The sequence below is a fragment of the Pelodiscus sinensis genome, chromosome 6, assembly GCF_049634645.1.
Source record: "Pelodiscus sinensis isolate JC-2024 chromosome 6, ASM4963464v1, whole genome shotgun sequence".
Taxonomy (NCBI): domain Eukaryota; kingdom Metazoa; phylum Chordata; order Testudines; family Trionychidae; genus Pelodiscus; species Pelodiscus sinensis.
In genome coordinates this window covers 111,787,759-111,814,651 of record NC_134716.1, presented here as the reverse complement: position 1 = coordinate 111,814,651, position 26,893 = coordinate 111,787,759, and the positions used below count along the sequence as shown (strand labels likewise).

Genomic DNA, 26,893 nt, shown 5'->3' with positions numbered 1-26,893 from the left:
CAAACAACAACAGCCCTTAGAAAACACCAGAAGAATATAGGAGGACCAAAAAGCTATTGGGATGTCTTTCGCCGAGTATCAAATTTAACAACATGCTTTCTCTTACTTAATAGCCATTTTCCACTGACTTTGGTAGAAGCAGGATTGGGTCTATATGGCTATTAAAAAAACTATATACTAAATTAATCATTAACTGCTGCAAAATATTACAGGAAAGCAAAACTGATGCCATTAAATTGCATTAGTAGGCGGTAGAGTCCAAAATATCCAAAATGTCCTCTTTTTCTTTTTTAACGACTGTCATTATATTTTGATGTGTTTAATAATACAGCAGAGGTTAAATGAAACATGAAAAAGGGATGTACATTAAAATTGAGATAACTCTTCCTTCAGTGAAGTGGAACCCAGCAGATGTAGCTGCACACTGTAATTGCTGCCTGTTTCCTGTCAGTCTGATTAAGTTGCATTGTCCCTGCTCCAAGTGTAAGAATCAGTGGCTTCCCATAGGGCACAGCATGGGACAACTGGCTTACGCTGTCAGATAACTATGTTCACCTCCTGCTTGTCCTGTTAATAATATAGACAGACAATATACATTGATGACTTATAAAATCAATAGGCTGTGTAGTGAGGTAGAAATACAGGGTTGTTTGTCTTACCAACATTCCAGCCAGGAAGACTCTATCTAATCTAATCTAATCTATCTGTTAAATTCCCCAATCCAACAGACCATATAATTCTGAATCTGGTTGCTCTGGGTTGTACTATATAAAAATGGTTTCTTAGAACTCTAATGCACATGTATACTGTTATTCTAATGACGAAATGACAAATGAACTAGTGGATCATATCCCCCACTGTATTATCCCACTGTTATTCTGATGTAACACCATTGATTTCAGTAGTATTACACCACTGTAAAATTGAAGTAGCACAGTGGCAAGTCAGGCCCATTACTTTTATTTTAATAGCTTTCCCCCTAAATGGCCTGCCATAATGTGGTGCAAAGTCACATCTGAAATTAATTGTGCTTGCCATTGCACACAACTGAGATATCTTTCTACAGGTCTGCAGATGTAATCAGGTAATAAGGTTAATTAGGGTGATCCAAAACCAATGGGAGTCTTTTTACTGACTTTGCTGAACTTTGGATCAGGTGTGAAATGGGTGCAATTGTGGGGAAAACAATTGTAGGCACAATTACTACATTTGCATTTAATTGTGGGAATAAAATTGTGCCTAAATATAGAATGCAGGATTGAGGACCTGCTCAGATTCTGTGCTTTACTCTTAAAGAGGAGAAATTAATATTAGAAGTTTCTAACATTTATTTTCTAATTTACAAACCGTACCTATTACTTCCCCAAATACATGTGCTTGATTATAATGATTATCATATGTACTTGTAAGGCTCTCATCACCATACTATCTAGATGTTATTACAGAAATAAAAAAGGAGCATCAACATTTCTTCCAAGGAAGGAGTCAGTTTCTCTCTTCCCACCACATTAGTGAAACTACAGAAATTAAACTATAACAAAAGTGGCACAAAGTCAGCTAAAGAAAATGCAGCCAACTCCTGAGTTAAACACACAATCTGCTCCTGAAGTTAGACCCTCCTCCAAAAATCTGTTTAACTAAAAGTATAGAAACAATGAGAAAGTGTGTTCTGGAGTCAAGTGCCCTTGACTTAAGTTCTTCCTTCCTCCAGCCCCCACATATAAATCTAGGAACTTGCAGCTGACCGCAATTGTCAGCATGGAAAATAAGGAGAGAGAGGTCTGACTGTTAGATAATCAGGACCTAACACATATAGAATTTTGCAAATCAACACCATGAATTGCACCTTGGAGCAGACTGGTAGCCAGAGAAGCTCATAAAACATTGATGTAATAATGGTGTCTGCAGTGATGTGCACTTTATTCACAGTGCATACCTATTGCCAAGGCTAGATTAAAGTATAGGCAACTGAGGCACATACCTGTGGCCCAGTTTATGTGTGGGGGAAGCCAACCTGCACTCCAGCTGGTCTTGGTGCAAGAGTCAGCCCAATGTCAGCAGAGAGAAGCAGCACTGACTACCTCACTGCTTGCTTGAATTTGAGTGAGTGGCACATTGGATTGTTTGGGGGGGTTGTCCCAGGCCCTATGCTTCCCAGTGTGGGAGCCAGCTCCATCCCTACGGCAGCCTCTGTTTGCAATCCTGCTGCTGCTTCCAGGGTGGATGGAACTCAAACCTCCAAGCCTGCACTCTTCAGCCAAATGCCCTAGCCCCTAGTCAACTCCAGAACCTACTCCACCTGTTTATTTTCAGAGGGTCCCTTATCCTGCTTTCCTAATGCAGAAGCAAGCTTCAGGGAGGTGCAGACCCTGAGTGGTATGGGGGTTGGGGGGAAGCACCACTAGCCATGCTCCACTCCAACCTGCGTTGCTGATTCCCAGCATCTCTCAGGAGAGAAGAGGTCAGGGGTAGGGCTGGCCCACAACATTTTGACACCTGAGGCGGGGAGCTCAAATGACGCCCCATGCCCCTTCACTTGGGCCAAAACTTTGAAAGGTCTCAATTCTGTCTTCTTCCTGTTCTTTGTGCTTTCCTTCCTCCCGCACAGCACTCTGCCATCTCTTTGCATCTAGAGCAGAGAGAATACATATGCACCAGCAGCAGACACAATTTTCTACACTCTGGGTCCTAGTGGCGCCCCCACACAGTCTGGCACCTGAGGCGGCTGAAGACCTGTACAAGTTTTGTGATATGTAGGAGGTGCTTACATGGAGGAGCTTGCTGTGGGAGTGGTGGCAGGGAGCTCTATCACGGGGGGAGGAGGAGAGTGAGTGGACGTAGGGAATTTTTCTTCAGTTTTGCCTATGTAAAATTAAAAAGGTATGTTTATTGTCATGCAAATTAAAGTGAGAGTGCTTCAGTTGTGTTTACCATATGAAACATTTCTGGGATGCCTCTGGATGTAATATGGTCTACGCAGGAAGCACTGCTTTGCAAATAGGAAACCTCATTCTTGTTTAGTTTGGAAAAAAGAAGATTAAGGGGGGACATGATAGCGGTTTTCAAATATCTAAAAGGGTGTCACAAGGAGGAAGGAGAAAATTTGTTCCTCTTGGTTTCTGAGGACAGGACAAGGAGTAATGGGCTTAAAGTGCAGCAGGGGAGGTTTAGATTGGACATTAGGAAAAAATTCCTAACTGTCAGGGTGGTCAAATATTGGAATAAATTGCCAAGGGAGGTGGTGGAATCTCCCTCTCTGGAGATATTTAAGAACAGGTTGGATAGACATCTGTCAGGGATGGTGTAGACGGAGCTTGGTCCTGCCTTGAGGGCGGGGGGCTGGACTCGATGACCTCTTGAGGTCCCTTCCAGTCCTATTATTCTATGATTCTATGATTTTTCAATAGGTGGTGTTTCTGAAGGATCTTCAAGGAGAGACCCCATAAATTGTAGTTCTTGTGTTCTACTTGTGGTATTTCTTTTAATTGTTATTCTTAATTAAAATAAAATATTTTTCATGTTTTATACTTTATAGAAACCTAAGAGATCCAAGTTCTCTGGTTCAAATCTAAATCTAAACTGTCTTAAAGTTTCAGAGTTGAAATCTGGATTTTTGGTTCAGGTTGCTACAGAGCATGGGACCAGCTTTCTCCTTTATTCTATTTTTTGTGTGCTGCATATATTTGAAAATCCATGGGGGAAGGGATTTTAAAAATATTTTTTTATTTTACTTTTTTTTCTTTGTAAGTCACCTTGTAAGGCATCTCTTCATTTTCTTTAAAAAACATGATAGCCACCTGTTTCTTCTGTAAAAATGAGGAAACACTAGTAAAAGCCAGCCTATCACAGGGTCTTAGAATTCAGGAATCTTGACTGAAACTGGCTGTATTAGTGCCACATCTCTGAAGAGTTTTGCTATCGAAGTAAAAGATTTGGAATTTTATTTCACTTATTAAAAAGAAGCCAAAATAAGCTCACCCTCCCTTGCTTTATAAGTAGCTGGAAGATTGTTAGCATCATTGCAATCAACATTGCTGAATCAAAAATACAGTATATTTAACTTTTTAATAAAGTGGAAAAGCTCAAAATTGAAATAAAACAATTCATTTAGGTAGAAACAGCATTTCAATTGACTGAAAATAATTTTTTACGTTATGTTTTCATTTGTCAGAAATTCCCAAATATTTGGTTTTGAGTCAATTCCCAAAATATTTGGTATTGGGTCAATCCAAAACATTTTTTACATTTTTTTTTAATTTCAACAAACTAAAAAATCCTTTATTAGCACAGATCTACTTAAGAGTTATTTTTCTAAGACCATTCATTGATAATGCTGGTGCAAAATCCAGGAAATAAAGAAATAAAAGTTTTGTTACCTTTCATTGTATCAAAATGGGGAAAGAAATACACATTTGCCAGTGGAAAAGGACTCAGAAAGCAGAAACACAAATATTGTCAACTGTCTAATAAGGTATCACAAAGAACAGAGTGTACAAAACTGGGGCAATGCCAAAATCTTTCTTATTTTAACTGAAAGCTCACTTAACCATTAATTTATATTTTCAATTAGTCCATCCAGAAGATGGAAGAAAGCTAATATTGTGTCATTTTTAAAAAAAATTTAAAACAGAAAGACCTGGGTAATTATAGATCTGTCCACCCAATATTGAGACTGGATAACATAACATAACGTAACATAACAAACAAGGAGGGCAATGGAATTAACACAAATACACTTGATTTTTTTATGAAATTACTAATATTGTTAATAAAGGTAATAGTGTTGAATATAATAGACTTCTGTAAGTCATTTGATGTGATACCCCATGCTACTTTATTAAAAGCAGAATGATAGAAAAATAGCATGGCACATGGGAATTGATTTTTAAAAAACAGCTAAATAATAGATCTCAAAATGTAATTGTAAATGGGGAATTATCATTAGCGGGTTTGTTTCCAGTGCAGTTCTTCAGGGATCAGTTCTTGTCCCTCTGCTAGTTAACATTTTTTATCAACAACCTGGAAGAAAGCATAAAATCATCACTGATAAAGCTTGCAGATTAGAAAAAATTTGGGAGTTAAAGTGATCTGGATCACATAGCAAATGGGAGCAAACAATATTTGTTTCAATGCAGGTAAATGTAAATGTATGTATCTAGGAACAAAGTTATAGCCTGTGTCTAGACTGCATCCCTTTCCCATAAAAGGGATGCAAATTAGACACATCGCAATTGCAATTGAAGCGGGGATTTAAATCCCCCCCACTTCATTTGCATAAACATGGCTGCCGCTTTTTTCCAGCTTGGAGCTTTGCCGGAAAAAAGCGCCAGTGTATACGCGGATCTTTCGGAAAATAAAGCTTTTTCCAAAAGATCCCTTATTCCTCTTAAAATAAGGAATAAGGGATCTTTCGGAATAGGCTTTATTTTCCGAAAGATCCACGTCTAGACTGGTGCTTTTTTCCGGCAAAGCTCCGAGCCGGAAAAAAGCAGCAGCCATGTTTATGCAAATGAAGCGGGGGGGATTTAAATCCCCGCTTCACTTGCAATTGCGATGTGTCTAATTTGCATCCCTTTTACGGAAAAGGGATGCAGTCTAGACACAGCCATAGATCATACTTATTGGAAGGAGAACCCTATCCTGAGAAACAATCACTTTGAAAATCATTTATGATTTGCATTGGCCAATCAGTTGAACATGAGCTCCAAGTGACATGCTATTGAGAATTCAATCTTACGATGCATAAGCAGAGGAAACTTAAGTAGCGGTAGAGAGGTTATTTTACCTCTGTACTTGGGACTTGCTTGACCATTGGTGGAATACTGTGTCCATTTCTGGCACCCACAATTCAAAAGGGATCTGGATAAATTGGAGAGAATTGAGAGAAGAGTCATGAGAATGACAAACGATTAGAAAACATGCTTTATAGACTCAAGCAGCTTAAACTATTTAGCTTAACAAAAAACAGGCTAAGGGGAAACTTGATTAATATTTGTAAGTACATTTATAGGGAATAAATATTTAATATTGTCTCTTCAACATGATTCAATTGCTAGAAGTTGAAGCCAGACAAATTCAGACTGGAAATAATATGTACATTTTGTGAGTGAGGATAGCAAACCATTGGAACAATTTATCACAAATCATAGTGGATTTTCCATTGCTGACAATGTTTTATTCAAAATCGTATATTACAAAAGATAGTTCCGGATATGATTTTGGGAAGGTTCTGTGACTTGTGCTATAAATGAGGTCTAAATAGATGATCACAATGATCTCTTCTGTGTTGGAATCTATTGGGGGGTAAACTCAATTGTTGGTTTTAAAGTGTACATAAGAGTGTTTTAAAAGTATGCTGACAACATTATGATAATAGAATCTTAGAATCATAGAAGATTAGGGTTGGAAGATACCTCAGGACATCATCTAGTCTAACCCCCTGCTCAAAACAGGACTAACCTCAAATAAATCATTCTAGCCAGGGTTTTGTCAAGCCTGACCTTAAAAACCTCTAAGGATTGAAATTTCACCACCTTCCTAGACAATTATTCTAGTGCTTCAACCCCCTCCTAGTATCCAACCTAGAACTTCCACACTGCAATTTTAGACCTTCTTGTTCTGATGTGTGCCATGATCCATGGACTTGAGTCTCCAGTGAAAATGAGGAGGGACTACACTTACATGGAGCTATGCCAATGTAAGGAGCGACAGGCATTCTGTCTCTATCGTATAAACTGGATTGTGCCACTGTTAATCCAGTATCTGATTGTGAAAGATATATGAGTAAGGGCTAGCTGACTGAAACTCAGCTCACCACAATTATGCAAGACTGAAAGCTCATGTTGGTAAATCAGGGGAAAGTTGCATCTCTGATTGTTTGCGTTTACTCAGTGTGACACAGTCAGTCTGGATGGCTGCAAGAGGGTCCCGGAAGGCCAATATGTTAGCCTTAGAATGTTAAAGACACTTTCTCCTACAGGCTTAGGGTTACCTCATATCAGTTAGGGAAACCTTAGTCCAATTAAGGTCTGTCTCAAACCTTTAAAAAAAAACCTCTGGGGAAGAAAAAATGGGAGAAGGGAGGAGAGACAATCTGCTGCCAGGCTAGCAGGCCATCCCTATGACGTCTGGTGCCTTAAACAGCCTGAACACCTCCATCCCCCACTGGGGAGATCTGCTCTGAGGAGTGGAGGTGGCTGTGCTAAGGACTGTTGGAACAGGAGCTGTGGGAGGCAGGAGCAGGACAGGGAGGCTGGCAGTGGATCAGGTGGACTGAGTGGAACAGCTGTCCAGAGCTGAAGCCTGGGAGGTGAAGCAGGTGGAAGGGGGAGCAAGCTCCAGTCTGGGAGGTGGAGCAGGGGTTGGAAGACTGTCATGGACAAGGTCAGCTCCCAGACAAATGCACTATGCAAAGTGGTATGAGAAGGAGGAGGACAGCCCTGTGAGGAAAGAACAAGTTAGGAACTATTTGGAAAAGCTAAACATACACAAATCCATGGGCCCGGATTTAATGTATCCGAGGGTACTGAGGAAGTTGGGAAATGGCTGGGGACCAACCAGCTAAGTAGTAGTTCTGCAGAAAAGGACCTGGGGATTACAGTGGATGAGAAGCTGGATATGAGTCAACAGTGTGCCCCTGTAACCAATAGGGCTAATGCTTTTTAGGGTGCATTAGGAGAAGCATTGCCAGTAGATCCAGATAAGTGATTATTCCCCTTTATTCGGCTCTGGTGAGGCCACATCTGGGCTGTGTCTACATTGGCACCCTTTTCCGGAAAAGGGATGCTAATGAGACACTTCGGAATTGCAAATGCCGGGCGGGATTTAAATATCCCCCGCGGCATTTGCATGAACATGGCTGCCGCTTTTTTCCGGCTTGGGGTTTTGCCAGAGAAAAGCGCCAGTCTAGACGGGATCTTGCGGAAAATAAGCCCTTTTCCGGAAGATCCCTTATTCCTACTTGCTTATTTTCTGCAAGATCCTGTCTAGACTGGCGCTTTTCTCTGGCAAAACCCCGAGCCGGAAAAAAGCAGCAGCCATGTTCATGCAAATGCCGCGGGGGATATTTAAATCCCCTGCGGCATTTGCAATTCCGAAGTGTCTCATTAGCATCCCTTTTCCGGAAAAGAGTGCCAATGTAGACACAGCCCTGGGGTATTGTGTCCAGTTCTGGGTCCTCCACTATAGAAAGGATGTGGACGCATTGGAAAGGGTCCAGCGGAGGGTGACCAAAACGATAAGGGGGCTGGAGCACATGACCTATGAGTAGAGACTGAGGGATTTGGGTTTGTTTAGTCAGCAGAAGAGAAGAGTGAGGTGGGATTTGAGAGCGGCCTTCAACTTCCTGAAGGGAGGTTCCAAATAGGATGGAGAAAGGCTGTTCACAGTAATGACGGATGGCAGAACAAAGAGCAATGTTACAGTGCGAAAGGTCTAGGTTGGATATTAGGAAAAACTATTTCACTAGGAGGGTGGTAAAGCACTGGAATGGGTTCCCTAGGGAGGTGGTGGAATCTCCATTCCTAGAGGTTTTTAAGTCTTGACTTGACAAAGCCCTGGCTGGGTTGATTTAGTTGGGATTGGTCCTGCCTTGGGCAGGGGGCCGGACTTGATGATCTCTTTAGGTCTCTTCCAACTCTATGATTCTATGTGCAGGACCGGGAGATTGGGACTGGTAGGGCCAGGAAGTGGACCAGGAAGCAGGGAGAGCCCAGGGGATTTGGGCCACTAGGGATGGGAGGTGGAGCAGTGGGCAGGGGGCCAGTGGATTGGGACTGCTGGAGCTGGCACTGCCCATGGGTGGCAATGGCCCTAGACATATACAGCACAGACCACTACTAAATTTGGGGCACCATTTTTTGGTGCTTTACACAGCTGTGTATATTCTGTATGTCTAAGGATGGCATGGAAATAATCTTCTCAAAGGGGAGAAGCTGTGCTCCTTCCCATAGGGGAAACATCCAAACCTGAGTGTCTGCTGGGGAAGGACTGATACCTCGGAGAAGACAACAGGACGATATCTTGACCCCATGAGGATGCAGGAAAAGGCATTTGTTTTTGAGTTTGTGAGACTGTTTCCTTTTTGTTTGGTGGAGGATCAACACTTAATCCAATCCTGAGGCCTATCCTAAAAATACGGATAAAAGGAACACAGAAAGGGAAAGACAAACGCTGCCAGAGTGTGGATGACCTACCCCAGGCCTGCCATCACCAGAGAGGAAGTGCTATGTCTGGCAAGATGAAGGAGGTGCCTTGTCATATCAGGTTTGTATTCTGGTGAGCCTACTGTGGCTGCGGCTGTATGCTTATGTGACAATTGTGACTAATGTCTCTTTTTCAGCTAAAACAACAAGGGATTCCTATGGCACTTTAAAGACTAACATATCTATTAGAGTATTAGAGCATAAGTACACGGAAGCTTATGCTCTAATGCCCTAATAATTTTATTAGTCTTGAAAGTGCCACTGGACTCCTTGTCATTTTTGCTGAAAAAGAGACGTTAGTTACATGGCTATCTATCCCTCTGAAATGTCTTTTTCTTTTCTATACTGGCCATGTTTCTGTCATCCTGGTCATGCCTCTTCACTGTTGAGGTCAGTGGAAGCTTTGCTATTGACATCCAGGGGAACAAAATTAAGCCTCTTTAGTCTAGATTGTAAAACATTCAGCAGGAGGAGTCACACCCGCCAGAAACCGGGTTAGTGAAGATTCTGAATACCCACTTGCTAAGCTGTGCATCAATCAGGGAGCCCAGGAGACCGAAGGCCCCAAGGAATTGCCTCCAGAGGGATCAGCGCTTCACTGCAAAATGACAAGACACATGCCCGGTGCCAACAAAGCAACACCAGCAGAGTTGGGTAGGAAGTAGTTTAGGGGAACCAGACTCTGGTGTGGATGTGCTGGTGGGATATGAGGCAGCGAGTTTCTGTTTGCCCATTGATCCAGTGGTGGGACCACCATGATCAGGACCCTGGGCTGGATTAGGATGGGCCCAGGTCTCCCTATATCTTGTTGCCACCTCACAGCTGGGGCTGGCCACTTACTCAACCTAGGCCAGAAGGCCTGCACCAGATTGTTGCTAGTGCTACAGTTTGGAAACTGAGCGCTACAGACTGCTTTCTTTGTTCTGCCTACCCAGAGGGCCAGAGCCCCAAATATTGTGGCCTATAGTGGTGAGACACAGTGGCTTCCCCCTGGGCCTAAGAGAGAGGGACCACTACAGGTAGTCAGGAGTTTGGTTAAAATCTTAACATAATTCCTGCATTTTAGGTGCTCAAGTGCATTCATTCTTCTTTGCATTTCCTTAAAGAGTGTCTCACAAATGCCTAAGAGGGTTGTCTGCTGGTGGTCCCAGATGTCTTGCACTTCTTACATATTATTGAGCTGCTCATTCAGACCCTTAGGAATTCTTCCAAGAAGTCCAAAAATCACTAGAGCATCTTTGTTCTAGTTTCCTATAATCGTTCCACTCCATGGCAGCAGTCTTCATACTTTACCATCATCTCTTGTTTCTTTTTTCTTCTCATTTTATCATCTTCTTCCTTCTCGTTTCTGCTGATATGGTAATATTAATAAACATGGGCTTGTTTCTCTTCTCTTCTACCAATATGTCTGGCCTGCTTGCCTGCACTGTTCAGTCTGTGACACTTGCCAGAGCCCATAAAACCTTAACCTCTTCATTCTCTAGAGTGCTTGCAAGTTCAGTGGTCCTGGTACTTCATCATTCCTTTAAATCTGTACTTGCTATAGTTGAAGCTCCAATGCCGACAACTGACAATCTCAGTATGCCTGTTCATATATTCTTGCTCAAGCAGGCTTGTGCAGAAACTAACACATGCTCCACCATCTCTTCCTTTTCTGAAACATGTTCTGCAGTTCAGGGAGCAGTTCTGCTAGTCAAGTTTGTTTCAAATGTAATTAATTATCTACATTTTCCCTGGGCTGTTTGGACAGTTGCATGATGTTGGCCTGGGGTTGCATGTCTTTGCACAACACGCCTAGCTGGGCAAGAAAGCTGCAGTCCAACTAAGCTCTTCTGAGGCTCCTTTAGTCTGTTCATATTAATGATCAATTTGACTATATTTCCCTTATTGGATTGGTTTGGCAGTCTATTCCCCACCTGGTGCCAAACCAGGATTTCTAGGCCTCTAGGGTTTATTAATTATTTGTATTATAATAAGTAGTAGTAGTATTGGCAAGTTTATATTCATTGGGCCATCTGTATAACTTGAAGAATTTTATTTTTGTTCGCTCGTGTTGCTTAATTGCAATTAAAATATCTGGAACTTTGGGATAGATGTTTCCTGTGCAGCTAAAATCAGAATAATAATTAATAATAAATACCAACATATTAAAAACAATTATAATATCTGAATAAATAATAGAAAGTTTTCTTTGAAATGTGACTCCTATTATTCAAAGACTTAATACCAGCTGACGTCATGAGAAACTAACAAATGCTTAAGCTGACATTACATGTCTTCTCTTTTGCTTTTGCTTACCAACTCAACAAGTAACTTTGTGTTTGATCCAGATTCAGAAAAAGTTCTTAAGCATGTTTAACTTTAAGCAACAGATAATCAGTCCCATTAACCTCAGTGGAACTACTGACATGCTTAAACTAGGCTTGTACTTCCTTACTTTCCTGAACTGAGGGGGTCTGTGCATGTGGATAGTGAATGATGAATCTGCATGGCTGGGGATTTACTGGTCCCCAATACTGCAAGTGCATTGTTTTGCAGAGAGCCCATGATAAGCTGTGTTCTGAAATACATAGAGAATGCATTTACCCTGCACGGGTTCCTCAGGCCTTCCTCTTCTGTTAAGATAAGCCTCACCAATGCTGCTGTATCTGGGGCCCACTTTACTTGCTGGGAAGGAGGTGTGTTGGGATAGTTTTTTGCCCTGTTAGGATTATTAGTTAATCTATGTATTTTTTGTGAAAAATAAACCAAATTGTTTACAAAACAAACTCTTTTCTTTTGTAAGTTGTAAAATAAAATGTGACAGCTGCACAAGGCAAGGGAATACAACAGAGTTGAGGCAGTACAGATTATGGGTTGTTATTATAATACATTCTGTTATTCTGAAAGTTATAGCAATGATTTGTTTTTAATCAGTTCATCTCACTTTCCTCAAATAGCTCAGTTAACACAACCCAGGCAGTAATTCCTTGAATTTTTTTTTACATCTATTATTCTTGTGAATCACATTTCGGTGGTGAGTATTTGTTTATATAACCACAGTGTGAAAATACATTCACTGCCTTCACTCACCACATTTCAATCAGGTATTCACCTTAATTCAATTTCAGCAAATCAGGATAGTTTCTCAGGATTCTAAGATGCTGATGTAGGAAATATCTCTTGCATCAATTTTCTGACATCAAACCAAGAGTTGCAGCCTAGATTTTGTAAGAGCAAAAAGCAATTTATGCATTTCTTTTCTTCTTCTCACACTAGATTTACACTGGTGTAGCTCTGTTGACTTTGTTGGGGTAACTCCTGGAGTAAGGGAGAAAAGAGTAAAGCCCACAGTGTATATATGTATCTGTACAGAAGGACAACCAGATAAAAAAGGTACAGCTTTACTTCAAGGAAAGCTTTCCTACTGGCTCTCAACACTAGCTAGTCATTATTTACACACTCAAATATTGATGATCTGGTGTATGGACACAAAAGCTGTGAAAACATCTCCATTTTCAAATAGAGTTTTAATTATTTGTAAATACTTTAGTTATTCAATAGATAATGTCATGGATTGGTCTTCACAGTGTGAAGTGCAACCGTCCAGAACCCCCACAGTATTATAAATAGGCTTTGAGCTGCAATTGATTGATGTTTGGCATAAAATCTATTCCTCTGAGCATGTGTATTCCTTCTGTTCACCAGTTTCATACAGATTTACTTGGGCTGATTTTTTATTCAAATCTCCAATTTATGTAGGGTTTAAACTGTTAAATATTTAAAGCCCTTTTCTCCCCCCCCCCCTTTTTCTGTTAGAAGTAACTAAATCTTCTGCGTCAACACAAACAAGTGTAGGAGATTTAGTACTTTCCGGGAGTGGGGGGGAGGGGGGGGGAAGAGGAGGAGGAGGAGGGCAGGGAGGGAATGAAAGGGTTTATTAATTATATTGAGACTCAAATAATATGCTTCCTTGACACTAATGTTCCATCAGTTCCGACCACAAGTATCCTATGGGAAAGCTTTAAAGCTTTTATCAGGATCTAGATTACTACATTTATGGCTCCATGGAAGAAAGAATTTAACAAACAGCCTTCGCAGTTTGAAGAGAGACTCTGAGAGATAGCTGTCTCAATATACAAAATATAACAATGGAAAGTTATTTCAGTTGCATCTCTGGGATTCTATAATAAAACACCAAATAAGTATAAAGTATCTTTTCAAGAATTTACATATATATCTGAGGCTATTCAGATTGAGAGTTTGTCCTTGGTGAGCCTCACCTGCACCAGATGGGGAGGGTCTCAGTGGAGTTCTGTCTCTTGGAAAATTTATTTTCTATGGTATTTTTTTAAAGCTTTTGCTTACCAACTCAACAGTTCCAAATAATTTTGTGTTTGAGTTGCTATGATGTTCAGAAAGGGAATACTTTTCTTTCACTCACCCTTTTTTTTTTCTATACTAAACTGTGGTATTTGCATTTCCTTATGAACATTATTAGTCTCATTACATATTTGTATTGCTGTAGCACCTAGGAGCACAATCATGAATGGGGATGGAGTACTTTTTCTTCATTTATTCTTATTTGTAATACAGTAGTACCTGGAGGCCCTAACTAATGTGAACATGTTATTGCAGCAGGTGCTGTACAGACACACACACACACACACACACACACATATTCAGAGAGTATCAGATAAATAGAGTTTTCTTTTTTTACAGATGGGAAACTAAGGCAGAGAAGTATTAGATTGTTAGAAAAGAAACAGGCTGACCCAGAGGTGGATGAGGTAACAGGACACCTTTATGGCTGATACTCATTCTGTCTCTGATCCCTCCTCCCTGGGATGCAAGTGAGCCACGAATTTACCCAAGTACACCTTTTCATCTTAGTATGTAAATACACTTATCAATTACATCACTCTTTAGGCCCTCATTTAGTAATGTGAACACATATAATGGATAGTCATAACCATGTGGTGAATATAATTATATCCACCCATGTTGACTGTTTACAGCTTTTTAGTTGATGTTGGCAGGTTTCACATCACAAAACTCCTGGCATCAGCAATTTACAAGGGATACAGGATATGTGACCCTGAATGTATATATCAGTGCGGATACGGGACTAAGGAAAATAGCATTGTTAACACATAGGCCATTCATTAAAAAGTTACATCTTGGGTACAGCTGCATGCTCATCTGTCCTGAACAAGCAGGGAAGGAGGAATCATAACAAAAAGTCTGTAAAGCAATAGAAGCAGGATCTGCCTGGCCTGTGCCCTGTTACCATGGTTACAACTACCAAGTCCCCTTATTTAACCATTACACACCCTGTAATGAACAGGAGGAGTGCTGACCCGCACCCATTAACTAGGGGGTTAAACTCGGGTAGCTAGCAAAAGTGTTGGCCAGGGGGCCGGGAGAATCAATCGAGCTGGGATATGAGAGCAGTCTGAGCATTTATTATTTGCTTGCACACTAGGCAGGGTGAGAGTGGCACTTTGAAGTGTTGAGGGCTCCACGCTGGGCCGGGGCAGGGTGAAGGAAGGTTCATGCAGCTCCCCCGCCCCAGGTCCCTGACTGGCCTGGGGGTGGGAGAATGCATGAAGCCTCCTCCATCCTCCCCTGCCACTCTGCGAGCAGTGCGCAGCACTTCAAAGCGCCACATGCTCCTGGCAGGGCGGGAGGTGGCTTCATGCACTCCCCCGCCCCAGGCCAATTACACATAGTATATAAAGAGTCTTATCTTGGTTTCAATCCAGCTGAACACTTAAAGAAAGTAATTAACTTTAAGATTAAATGTAGTCACAGTCCCATTAAGCAGAGAGAATTACTGGTGTGCAGAAAGTTAAGCATGTGCTTAAATAAATTGCAGAATCAGAATAACTGAAAAGGTGCTGAATCCTTCATGTAAGAAAAATGACAATGCTGCTGAAACCAAAGAAGTTGAGGGCTTTTGGCATCTTGCAGGAGGAGGTCAAAATATATGAGGTTAATTGGTATCACACTGCTATGGAAATCCATTATGAAGGGCACTAATTTAGCTACAACTACTTAAAAGAGAGATCTTGGAGTCATTGTGGATAGTTCTCTGAAAACATCCAGTCAGCGTGCAATGGCAGTCAAAAAAGGAAATAGAATGTTAGGAGTCATTAACAAAGGGATAGAGAATATCTTCTTGCCTCTACATAAAACCATGGAATGCCCACATCTTGAATACTGCATACAGATGTGGTCTCCTCATCTCAAAAAAGATATATTGGCATTGGAAAAGGTTCAGAAAAGGACAACAAAAATTATTAGGAGTTTGGAATGGGTCCGATATGAAGAGAAATTAAAAAGACTTGGACTTTTCAGTTTAGAAAAGAGGAGACTCATGGGGCGGGAGGGTGTGATAGAGGTCTATAAAATCATGACTGGTATGGAAAAAGTGAATAAGGAAAAGTTATTTACTTATTCCCACAAAAAAAGAACTAGGGATCACCAAGTGAAATTAATAGGCAGCAGGTTTAAAACAAACAAAAGGAAGTTTTTCTTCACTCAGCGCACAGTCAACCTGTGGAACTCCTTGCCAGAGGATGCAGTGAAGGCTAGAATTTTAACAGGGTTCAAAAAAGAGCAAGATAGATTCATGGAGGTTAGGTCCATCAATGACTATTAGCTAGGATAGGTAGAAATGGTATCCCTAGCCTCTGTTTCTCTGGAGGTGGGTGACAGAGGAGGGATCATGTGAGGATTACCTGTTGTGATCCCTCCCTCTGGGTCATCTGGTATAAGCCACTGCTGGCAGACAGGATTCTAGGATAGATGGACTTTTGGTCTTACCCAGTATGGCCATTCTTATGTTCTATGTTCATTATCAAGTCTCCTCAGAGCAAGTCCTTCAGCTTGGTTCAAGGTGTCAGGCAGGACCATATTTTCTGAAAAAGAATAGAGCATGGTAGGAGATCCTGATGCCAAGCCAATGTGATTATATGCACTGTTCATATGTATTTGCAGTTTCTCAAAATGCGCATGTCATCCTTGCTTCTTGGGTTTATGGAACATAATGGGTGAGCTTTCCAAAACTGTCCAAGTGTTTTAGGAAAACCAGGCCTACTGAAAGTCAATGAGGCTATGTCTACACTACAGAGTTTTTCCAGGATAAACTCAGCTGCGTCCAGGGAAGGTGTCTGCTTTTTCAGATCAGTTTCTGAAAAAGCAGGTGCACTCTTTCAGAAGCTCTGTATTCCTTATTTTATGAGGAATAAGGACTCTTCCGAAATAGGCGGTTTTACCCACATTTGGCCCCATGTAGACAGGCCAAATGTCAGAAAAGCCTCTTCTGAAAAAAAGAATTGGAAAAAGGTACGCAAATTGTGGAAGTTCTTAAAAAGAGGATGAAATTCCAGCTTAGCTTTCACTCCTCCTTTATTTGAGTCCAGATTGCAATAGATTTATGTAAAGGTTATGTAAGAGTATGTCTACACTACAAAGTTAATTCGAACTAACAGACATTAGTTTGAATTAACTTTGATAGGCGCTACACTAGTGATCTGCTAGTTTGAACTTAATTCGAACTAGCGGAGCGCTTAATTCGAACTAGGTAAACCTCATTCCACGAGGATTAAGCCTAGTTCGAATTAACTAGTTCGAATTAAGGGCTGTGTAGCCACTTAATTCGAACTAGTGGGAGGCTAGCCCTCCCCAGATTTCCCTGGTGGCCACTCAGGGCACCACCAGGGAAACTCTTCTGCCCCCCTCCCGGCCCCGGAGCCCTTAAAGGGGCATGGGCTGGCTACAGTGCCCGTGCCAGGTGTAAGCCAGCACCCAACCAGAAGACCCTGAACCCGGCACGGCTCGAGCCAGCCACCCGCTGCCACCCAGCCCTCTGCCTCTTTCTGGGACCAGGCTGCCCGGGTCCGCAAGAGGCGGGCGCCTGCCTGGTCTAGTGCGGACATCGTGGACCTCATCCATGACCTCCGCACTAGGCACAGGAAAGTGGCCATCTAGGGCAGGATAGCTGCCAGCCTGGCCACCCAGGAGCAAGTTGGCATGAAAATCAAGGTGGTCCACTGAGACCCCCGACCTTGAGCCCTGAGCTTACAATGGCCGTACTGGGTCAGACCAAAGGTCCATCTAGCCCAGTAGCCTGTCTGCCAACAGCAGCCAACACTAGGGACCCTGGAGGGGATGGACCGAAGACAATGAGCAAGCTATTTGTCTCGTGCCATCCATCTCTAGCCTTCCACAAACAGAGGCCAGGGACACCATTTCTACCCCCCTGGCTAATAGTACTCCATGGACTCAACCTCCATGACTTTATCTCACTTCTCTTTAAACTCTGTTATAGTTCTAGCCTTCACAGCCTCCTGCAGCAAGGAGTTCCACAGGTTGACTATTTGCTTTATGAAGAAGAACTTTCTGTTGTTAGATTGAAGCCTGCTACCCATTCATTTCATTTGGTGTCCTTTAGTCCTTCTGTTATGGGAACTAATGAAGAACTTTTCTTCATGCACCCTCTCCACACCACTCATGCTTTTCTAGACCTCTATCATATTCCCCCTCAGTCTCTTCTTTTCTAACCTGAAAAGTCCCAGTCCCTTTAGCCTCTCTTCATATGGGACCTGTTCCAAACCTCTGATCATTTTAGTTGCCCTCCCTTCTCCCACCCTCTCTCTTCCCCTCTCCCACCTCCTTTTCCCAGTCTCTCCGAGTTTTGTTCAATAAAGAGAGTTTCTATTTTTGAACACGTGTCTTTTATTTTGTACATCAGGAAGGGGGGCTTGGGAGGGGTAAGTGGAAGGAGGTGAGGGAGGAATGGGGTACGATCCCCCGATGGGGAGGACTGGGCTGGCTCTGCGGGCTCCTCGGGGTGGAAGCTCTCCTGAAGTCCCTTGATTGACCCCCCCTCCGGATGTCAGCCTGCGGCAAGTGCAGCCAGGCTGATGGCCGAGTGCTGTGATGTGCCGAGTGTGGGCACTCAGGGCACTCCAAGCCAGGACTGCTTTGCAAGTGGGGAACCCCTGAGAATTGTCTGTCCAGGGTGGGGGTCGGGTCCCTTTAAGCACAGCCCTCGGCTAGCCTGAGACAGCAACTCCACGCTCTAAGTCCTCATCTGATGCCCTGCCGGCACTGCTTCCGGCCATCCTTAACCTTGGTTAAGGGTCCACTCAATGTGGACATGCTAGTTCGAATTAGCAAAACACTAATTCGAACTAGTTTTTAAGTCGAGATGTGCTAATTCGAATTAGCTTAGTTCGAATTAACTAATTCGAACTAAGTTAGTCCAAATTAGTGCTGTAGTGTAGACATACCCTAAAGAAACAAGTTTTCCAAGAACCCTGTCCTGAAGAAAACATACTGTAAGTCATCCAAAATGTTATTTTCACCATCAATTATTAAGTGTTTGATTCTGCAAGGCACTGAGCACGTTCAGCATGATTTGATTTTCACAGAGTTGGGGGTGCTTCACAGCTTGCAAGATTGTACAACAATATAATATTTCCCCTCTCTATAAAATGCATCTTTCATGAGGCAAGGTTTGCCATTTAGAAAGAATAATAGAAGATTCAGAATGGTTGGATTTGGAAGATGGAAGTTTGTACTGAATTTTTGATTGGAGTAGGATGTATCTAAGGCTTTATTCTCCTCTCTCACTCTAATTTTAGTTTTACGCTAGTGCAACTCCATTGGCTTCAGTGGAGCTACTCCCAGTTTACACCATAGTTTATTTTCTTGTTAAAATATTAATTTGCTACTAAGGACCACATCGAGGGTTCATGACACACTCTGGGCTCTGAGGAAGGTGCAAAGGGGCTCAGCTCTGGGCCCCCTGGGAAGGGGTGGGACCTCAGATAGAAGGAGTGGGGTTGGGGACTAGTCTACCTCATCCAGCCCTCAGTACCACCTTGACCATGCCATGGGGGCTCTGGGGGCAATTTAAAGGTTCTAGGGCTCTGGCCGCTGCTGCTTCTGTGATAGTGGCAGTGACGACCTGGAGCACTGATCCCTTTTGATTGCTGAGCCCTTTGCGACTCTCCCCCAATGGTCCCCTTTCCCTTTGGTGGCCCTGGCCACATCTGAAAAGCATGCAGTGCAAATCAAGAAGCAGTGCCAGAATAAGCCACTAATCAGTTTGTAATTGTGAATCAGGCATTGAGGGAGACAGAGGCTGTGAGTCTATTATAGCCCCAGATACAGAATCTGCTTCCTTACTTTAAGCTGTAGCAACTCATGTCTTTAGAACTGCAATTGGAATGGCCGCAGTATTCAGATATTTGGGACAACCTTCCTCTGTCCAGAAGTAGCATATAATCCATGTGTCATGTATGCTGTGTCCACTTATGTGCCCAGTCCACAAAGGATGTGGTTCTGTTACAATTCTTTGTTGGGGAGCATTGCTCTTTAAGTGTGGAAGTTCACACTTTCACTCTTGGCAATGTTCCTACACTGGCAGTGGATAGGGGAGAGACCCTTTGGTACCAGGGGATCCTCATTGCACTGGGAACATCCTCCTAGGATCTCTTATATCAGGACTATGGCTATAGTGGGGAAATATAGTCAAACTCAGTAGAATAGTTCATAGCTCTAGAGCCATAGGAATAACAAAATATGCAGAGCTTAGAAATAACATTGGAAACTTAAAAACAAACAATATTAGGCTTTATAAGCAATCAAGCTTTCAAAATGGCATTGCTTAAAGCCCATTAAACAAAGCAAAACTCTTCTCTAAATTGGTAAATACACGTTGTTTACAGCACACAGAATATCATTGGAAATTCTAATTTTTGAACCTATCACTGATGAAAAAAATTGTGGCTCATCAGTTATTCAAACATCAACATCACTTCAGAATGATTCCGGGAGGGCCATTAGATACATTTGTAATAGGAAGAGAAACTAAATAGATTAGAGCTGGAGCATAAGCAGAGATATACTGTGAATACTGAGAAGCCTAGTCCTATGTTTTAAAAACGGGTTCCCTAAAATTAGGCCTAAAGGCCCATGTTATGGCATTAAAATGAGTTGCTTCAATTTAAGAATTTCTGAGTATTCATGAAAGCTTTATGGAATATTTATGGAAATCAAGTCACTTATTTGGTTGCCTAGTTATGCACTTTGAAACCTAACTCTAGGTTTCAAGTATGAAAAATTTGGCCCTGGTTTCAGGTAACTGACTTACCGCAGCTAAATAACTGTTGTATCACGCAGGGCCTAATTTTGCAAGCACTAAAGCATATGAGTAACTTTACTCACTTGAATACTCTCCTAAGCTGAGCTCCTTACATGAAGAATTTGCAGGGTCAGTAACCATTTGCAGGGTACAGTAGCATTCCTGATGCTCAGAGGAAGCTTAAACTAGGAATTAATTTATATATGTGGTGTTTGACAAACCTCAGTTCCTGATGTCTCACGCTCAGCCTTACTTTATAGTCACATCTGTTAGTTTAAAGCATTTTTAGTTCATTGAAGAAGGCTTTACAAAGAAAAAACAGATGATGAAAATCTCATCTGTCAAAACTGTTATTAAAACTGGTAACACTGTGAGATTTTGTTTAAATTGAAAGCATCATTTATTTTTTATCAAACATTTTATAAACAATCACATTTGAGCAGGATTTGGGGGACCTGGAGAGCCCTCAACAAAATGCAGCTCATTATGTTGCTTTGTTTAATGTGTTGCTCAGAGATAAGCAGGGGATGCTTTTCCATTACCTCAATGGGAGGTATACTAGCTGGTGTGACTACAGAGGTGGAAAAATCACCTATGCACAAATGCACATTTATCAATCACAAAGGGAGTAGGGAATATCAAACGGGTGGAAAGTATTCATATGAAGTGAAAAGGAAAAATAGGTAGAGGCAGATTGTCAGACCTCAGCATTTAAATCTTTTTGGCTCAGTCTTTGCACTTTAATTATCATAATGGAGCATAACAGAAGATGAATCTGAAATTGTCCATTCCCCCCCACTACTACCATCAACATATATGGTTGTGTGTGTGGGCGGGAAAAGGAAGGAGAGAAATAATTGGAGGTTTCAGAGTTCATAATGATTGTTGCCTATTTTTTTATGAAGACAACATCGCAATTATTGTCTTGTTGAAAGTCTGCTAAACAGGGCTTAAGTCACTCAAAATGAGGTTTACAGAGCAACTTGCACAGTGAAGAAAACTTAGCAAAAAACCATTTGCTAATGAAGTAACTGACTTTAGAACAGTAGCAACGGGAATAAAATTATCAATAAATTATGCTTGAATTAAACTAATGATGGGAAGATCTAAAAGGATTTGGACTAGCAATTGGGGATGGCATTTTCAAAAGCATGAAGTGTTAATCGAAAGCTACTCCCATTGAATTCAAACTCCCATTCGCTTCACTGGGAGTAGAGTTAAGCCAGAGATGAGAGCTCTGAAAATGCCACCTGTAGCCTATAGGAATAGGGTACTATCCCTGTGCACACTACATGACACTTAACATTCGAGTTGTTGGTGTTTAATCATTTATATGATTAACTTATAAGCCTAGGCTCATTGGTTAATTCTAACAACTACACGCACACCCAAGTAATTCATTCCCTGTCACCAGCAGCAGATATAGGGCAGGGCAAGCAAGGCGGCTGTCCCGGGCCTTGCGCTTCAATAGGCTCCGCGCACACACTACTACCTGTCAGCTGTGGCGGTGGCGCTTGCACAAAATTGTGCTGCCCCGGACCCCGGGCTTCAGTAGGCCCCGCAAAACTCTCATCCGCCCCTGCCTGTCACCCATTCCTAGCTTCTGACAAACAGAGGCTAGGGACACCGTTCCTGCCTATCCTGGCTAATAGTCATTGAAAAACCTAGCCTCCATGAATTTATCAAGCTCATTTTTGAGCCTTGTTATAATCTTGGCTTATATTGGTGTTTTCTTGTGTATATTTAGTAAATATGATTATATAGGATCCACTCTGGGTAGGTTTTTTTATAGTTTTTTTGTTGTTGTCGTGTACAAACCAAAATACACAGCACAATACTAAAAGCCTGGATGTTTATTGCAAACCATTCATTATTTCTCAAGCCATGTATGTAACGAGACCAACAGGCTCCTGTCTCTCTGTGACTGAGTTTCTGATTTTATTAGCTCCATTTATGGTTATGTCCCCATAAATATGTAATATATTTAAGTTATCATCTGCATATTTCTGAGAATTTACAAAAGTTTATAAGAAAATCCCTTCTCTGAAAATGATTTATCTTAAAAGTGCAACATATTGAAAATCTGCTCTAGTCTGACTCTTCTAAAGAATATACTTTGGCCTGATGGATCAGGAGATGTACAAAACAAGCTCAGGCAGTTATGAAGTAACTGAGAGTGTGTGTACACCGCAAAGTAACTCAAAATAAGATATGGAATTTGAGCTACGCAAATGGCGTATCTTATTTAGATGCTATTTCAAAATAGCTTATTTTGTCATTTAGCACTGCCTACACAGTGCCAAATTTCAAAATAAAGTGCTATTCCAAAACGTCCCTTACTCCACATAGAACGAGGTTTACAGGGATGTCGGAATGGCAAGCCCTAAATAATGGGCTTTCTGTGAAGAAGCGGGATAGGTATTTTGGGATACTCTGGTATCCTGAAATAACACTGCAGTGTAGACATAGCCTGAAAGATTAGCTCTAGAGAAAGTGTCAATAAGAAACTGCACCAAAAAGACACACATTGAAGAATCCTTCGACCCTAGTAACTAGAGATGGGCTTAAATCCAAATCTTATCTATTCCTCCTCCAGACTATTGGAACTTGCATTCAAAGCACTCCTGGTTAGGTTTTACAAAACCAACATCTGATTGATGACATGTTGCAAAAACCAAAGATATTATTTTTCCTGTTTCTGAGATTAGACAAAAGAGATTTTTTATTTGAATCCCCTTTACTTGGTTTCTCATGAATCCACAGGATCTGTGCTGTGCCCCAGCTTTTAAGCTGTCCCCCTTCTGTATGGCAAACATAGAAGAATGGAACCCCTTTTCAGGATAGGCCACATGGCCTCATTGTCTCAGAGGACTTGTCTACATAGCAGCATTATTTCAGAATAATGTCAGTTATTCTGAAATAACGTAGTGTGCGTGTACACAGCAAACCCATTATTTTGAAATAAATTCAAAATAATGGGCTTCTTACTCTGACTTCTGTAAACCTTATTGTATGAGGTGTAAGGGAAGTCAGGGGAAGAGTGCTCTATTTTGAAATAAGTGCTGTATGGACATTCCCCAAAGTCGAAATAAGCTATTTAAATTAAAACTATGCAATTGACATAGCTCTAGTTGCATAGTTTATTTTGAGTTTAGCCCTGCTGTATAAACATGCCCTAAGACTGAGCCTCGGCTGTCCTGTTTCACACTATCAGCTCTGCCCAGTGAATCCAAATGACAGACTCCCAGTAAGAGGAGTCATTTATACTCCTCAAGGACGAATACACATCAGCAAATATTTGCAGTGACACCTGGCAGCCTTTTCAAAACAAGGTAGGATTTATTAGTTAACCTGCACACAGCACTGGGCATCTTTCAGTTACCACAGAGAAATAAAGGTTAGGATGTGTCTATTCCAGCCAAGCCATGCTTCTGATGATCCATTCCTAGGGTATGTCTACTACTAAGTTTTGTTCATTTCACCCATACAGTGAGGATATTAACACTCAGGTCTCCAAGAGCAGACTTAACCCTTTTGCAATCACATGCATGAAATAATAGCTAGATTTATATCACTTTAATTTGGGGATGATTTATTTTACAAGTGTAACATATTGAAAATCTGCTCTAATCTGACTTATGGTCTCCCTAGCTGTCTTTCTTTACCAGCTATAATTCTTGTCAATTTTGCCTGTAGGGGTACGTCTACACTACATGCCTCTGTCGGCAGAGGCATGTAGATTTGTTTGTTCAGCAAAGGTAAATGAAGCCGCGATTTAAATGATCGTGGCTTCATTTACATTTACATGGCTGCCGCGCTGAGCCGACAAACAGCTGATCAGCTGTTTGTCAGCTCGCCGCTAGTCTGGACGTTCCCCCTGTCGACATCAAAGCCCTTTGTCGGCAGCCCCGGTAAACCTCATTCCACGAGGAATAACGTGGCTGCCGACAAACTAGGCTGTGTCTAGACTACATGCCTCTGTCGGCAGCCACGTAAATGTAAATGAAGCCGCGATCATTTAAATCGCGGCTTCATTTGCCTTTGCTGATCTGTCTAATCTACATGCCTCTGCCGACAGAGGCATGTAGTCTAGACACAGCCTAGGAGAAAGATCTATTGCAGGCTCTTTCTTAATAGACATTCTTTTATATAAACCTACTTAACTAACTCAAATAACAGATTTCAGAGCTGTTCCTTTGTAATTAGAAATATGTATATATATTTCAGTAGAGAAAAAAGTACATTAATGCAAAGTTAAAGGCACTTGGTGATATGTTGATCCCTTGTAGAATCTTGAGTTGAGCAAAACTCAAACTTCTGAAAAACAAGACATTCAGAGTTAAGATTGCTCTAGCAGCCTTAATTCTGCCCTCCTTTAGCAATGCTCATATATGTCCCATTAAAACACATACTTTTACTCTGCTAGTCACACAGCTGCTGAAACGCACAAGCTCCGCACTTTATTTTACAACTCATTCACTCAGGGGCTGTAGGATTCTATCTAATGCTATTAAACTGGAGAGCAGGAAATATTTTCCACCCACCTTTCTTCTGATCCCCTTGATTTGGCAGGAACCAGTGGTAATTATTTACATACAATCCAAATGCAGACAATGCATCTGGTGTATCTAAACTACCTAGTACAGACAGTGGTTGTGCTCAAATGTAGCCGCGTATCAAATGTAGCTGCACTGAACAGTGTAGGCAGTAGTTAGTTATGCTTGGTAAAGGTGTGTTTGTGAGGTCCGTAGGTTACGTTGAGGAGTGTGACACGGCCGTGATTGTGATATTAGGAGCTATTTGTACTGCATGCTCTCATGTATGTAAGGAAAGGGAAGAGCTGCATGTATACATTCAGGATGACGTGTGCATAATTTCTATGCAGAATTTTACATGTAATTGTAACACATACACACATCTTCTGGGTGGTCTTGTCATCACCTACAGCCCCCAACTTAAACCTGTCCAACACATTATCAGTAAACTACAGCCTATACTGGAACAGGATACTAAACTCCAAGGCTACGTCTACACTGGCCCCTTCTCCGGAATAGGCATGCTAATTTTGAACTTTGGAATAGGGAAATCCACGGGGGATTTAAATATCCCCCGCGGGATTTAAATAAACATGGCCGCCGCTTTTTTTCCGGCTTGGGGAAAAGCGGAAAAGAGCGTCCAGACTGGCGCGATCCTCCAGAATAAAGCCCTTGAAAGTAGGAATAAGAGATCCTCCGGAATAGGGCTCTGAACAAGGGGCCAGTCTAGACGTAGCCCAAGAGGCTCTGGGAGACAGACCCATAGTCTCCTATAGACAACCACCTAACCTCAAGATGATTCTTTCCAACAACCACAGGACATACCACACTAATACCAACCCTGGAACCTTCCCTTGCAACAAACCCCGTTGCCAGCTTTGTCCACATATTCACTTTGCTGATACCATTATTGGACCTAACCAAGTGAGTTATAAGATCAAGAAAACATATTCCTGCTCATCCAGAAATATAATTTATGCTATCATGTGCCGAAAGTGTCCATCTGCTATGTACATTGGACAGACGTCTCAGACACTTCGCCAAAGGATCAATGCCCACAAAACAGATATCAGACAGGATCACAAAGAAAAAACAGTTTCTTGCCATTTCGACCAGAAAGGAAATTGTCTCAACAACTTGATTACCTGCATCCTGCTTCAAAGACCTTTTAAGACTACACTTGAAAGAGAATCCTCTGAACTGTCATTCATGCTTAAATTCTACACTTTACACCTCAGCTTAAACAAAGACATCAATTATCTTACCCATTACAAAGATAGCTTCCCCAATTATCACCTCTAGTATCATTAGCTCACAGACATTTACCTTTCCTCCCCGCATTCCCCTTCTGTTCTGAAATTTGATTTGTCCTTTTCATATGTGTTCATTTTTTAAATTGTATCCTTTGGTATATATGGTTGTGACAATTTTCTTCCACTATTTGATCTGAGGAAGTGGGTCTGGCCCACGAAAGCTCATCACCTAATAAACCATCTTGTTAGTGTTTGAAGTGCTACATAGTCCTGTTTTTTGTTTCAGCTACACCAGACAATCACGGCTACATTTCTATCACTGTCCCATCTAGTGGCACTGAAACAACTTACAGAGAGAATAATGAGTCTGCTCTACAGCTCTTGCTGTGAGCCAGCTGCCTTTAGCTCATGTGGTAGTAGCACTAACCTTGTGCACTAATCTCCAGAGGTCCTAGCTTCCATTCTGACCTCACATGAGTGGGGTCTGCTGACATTACATAATGTCAATTGCAGTGCATAGGAATTTTGTTTCAAAGGGGTATTGGCAGCAATGAGGTGGAATATGAGAGGACTCTTTGCTGGGAACATTTACGATATTAATAATAAATTCATGGTCAGTGATGTAAGAACATAAGAACAGACATACCGGGTCAGACCAATGGTCCATCTAGCTCAATATCCTGTCTTCTGACAGTGGCCAATGCCAGAGGCTTCATAAGGAAAAACTGGACAATTTTCTAATTCTAATGCTTTAATGATGGTTAA

The 26,893-nt window shown here is 41.7% G+C and overlaps 1 long non-coding RNA gene across 1 annotated transcript; it reads right to left on the bottom strand.

Annotated features, from left to right (window-relative positions):
- Positions 1-314: 314 nt before the first annotated feature.
- LOC142829772 (uncharacterized) lies at positions 315-12,468 on the bottom strand. The gene is made up of 3 exons (XR_012904524.1): positions 12,298-12,468; positions 5,786-5,859; positions 315-567 (listed from the first exon to the last, which is right to left on the bottom strand). It is a non-coding gene; the product is annotated as an uncharacterized LOC142829772 (long non-coding RNA).
- Positions 12,469-26,893: the final 14,425 nt, after the last annotated feature.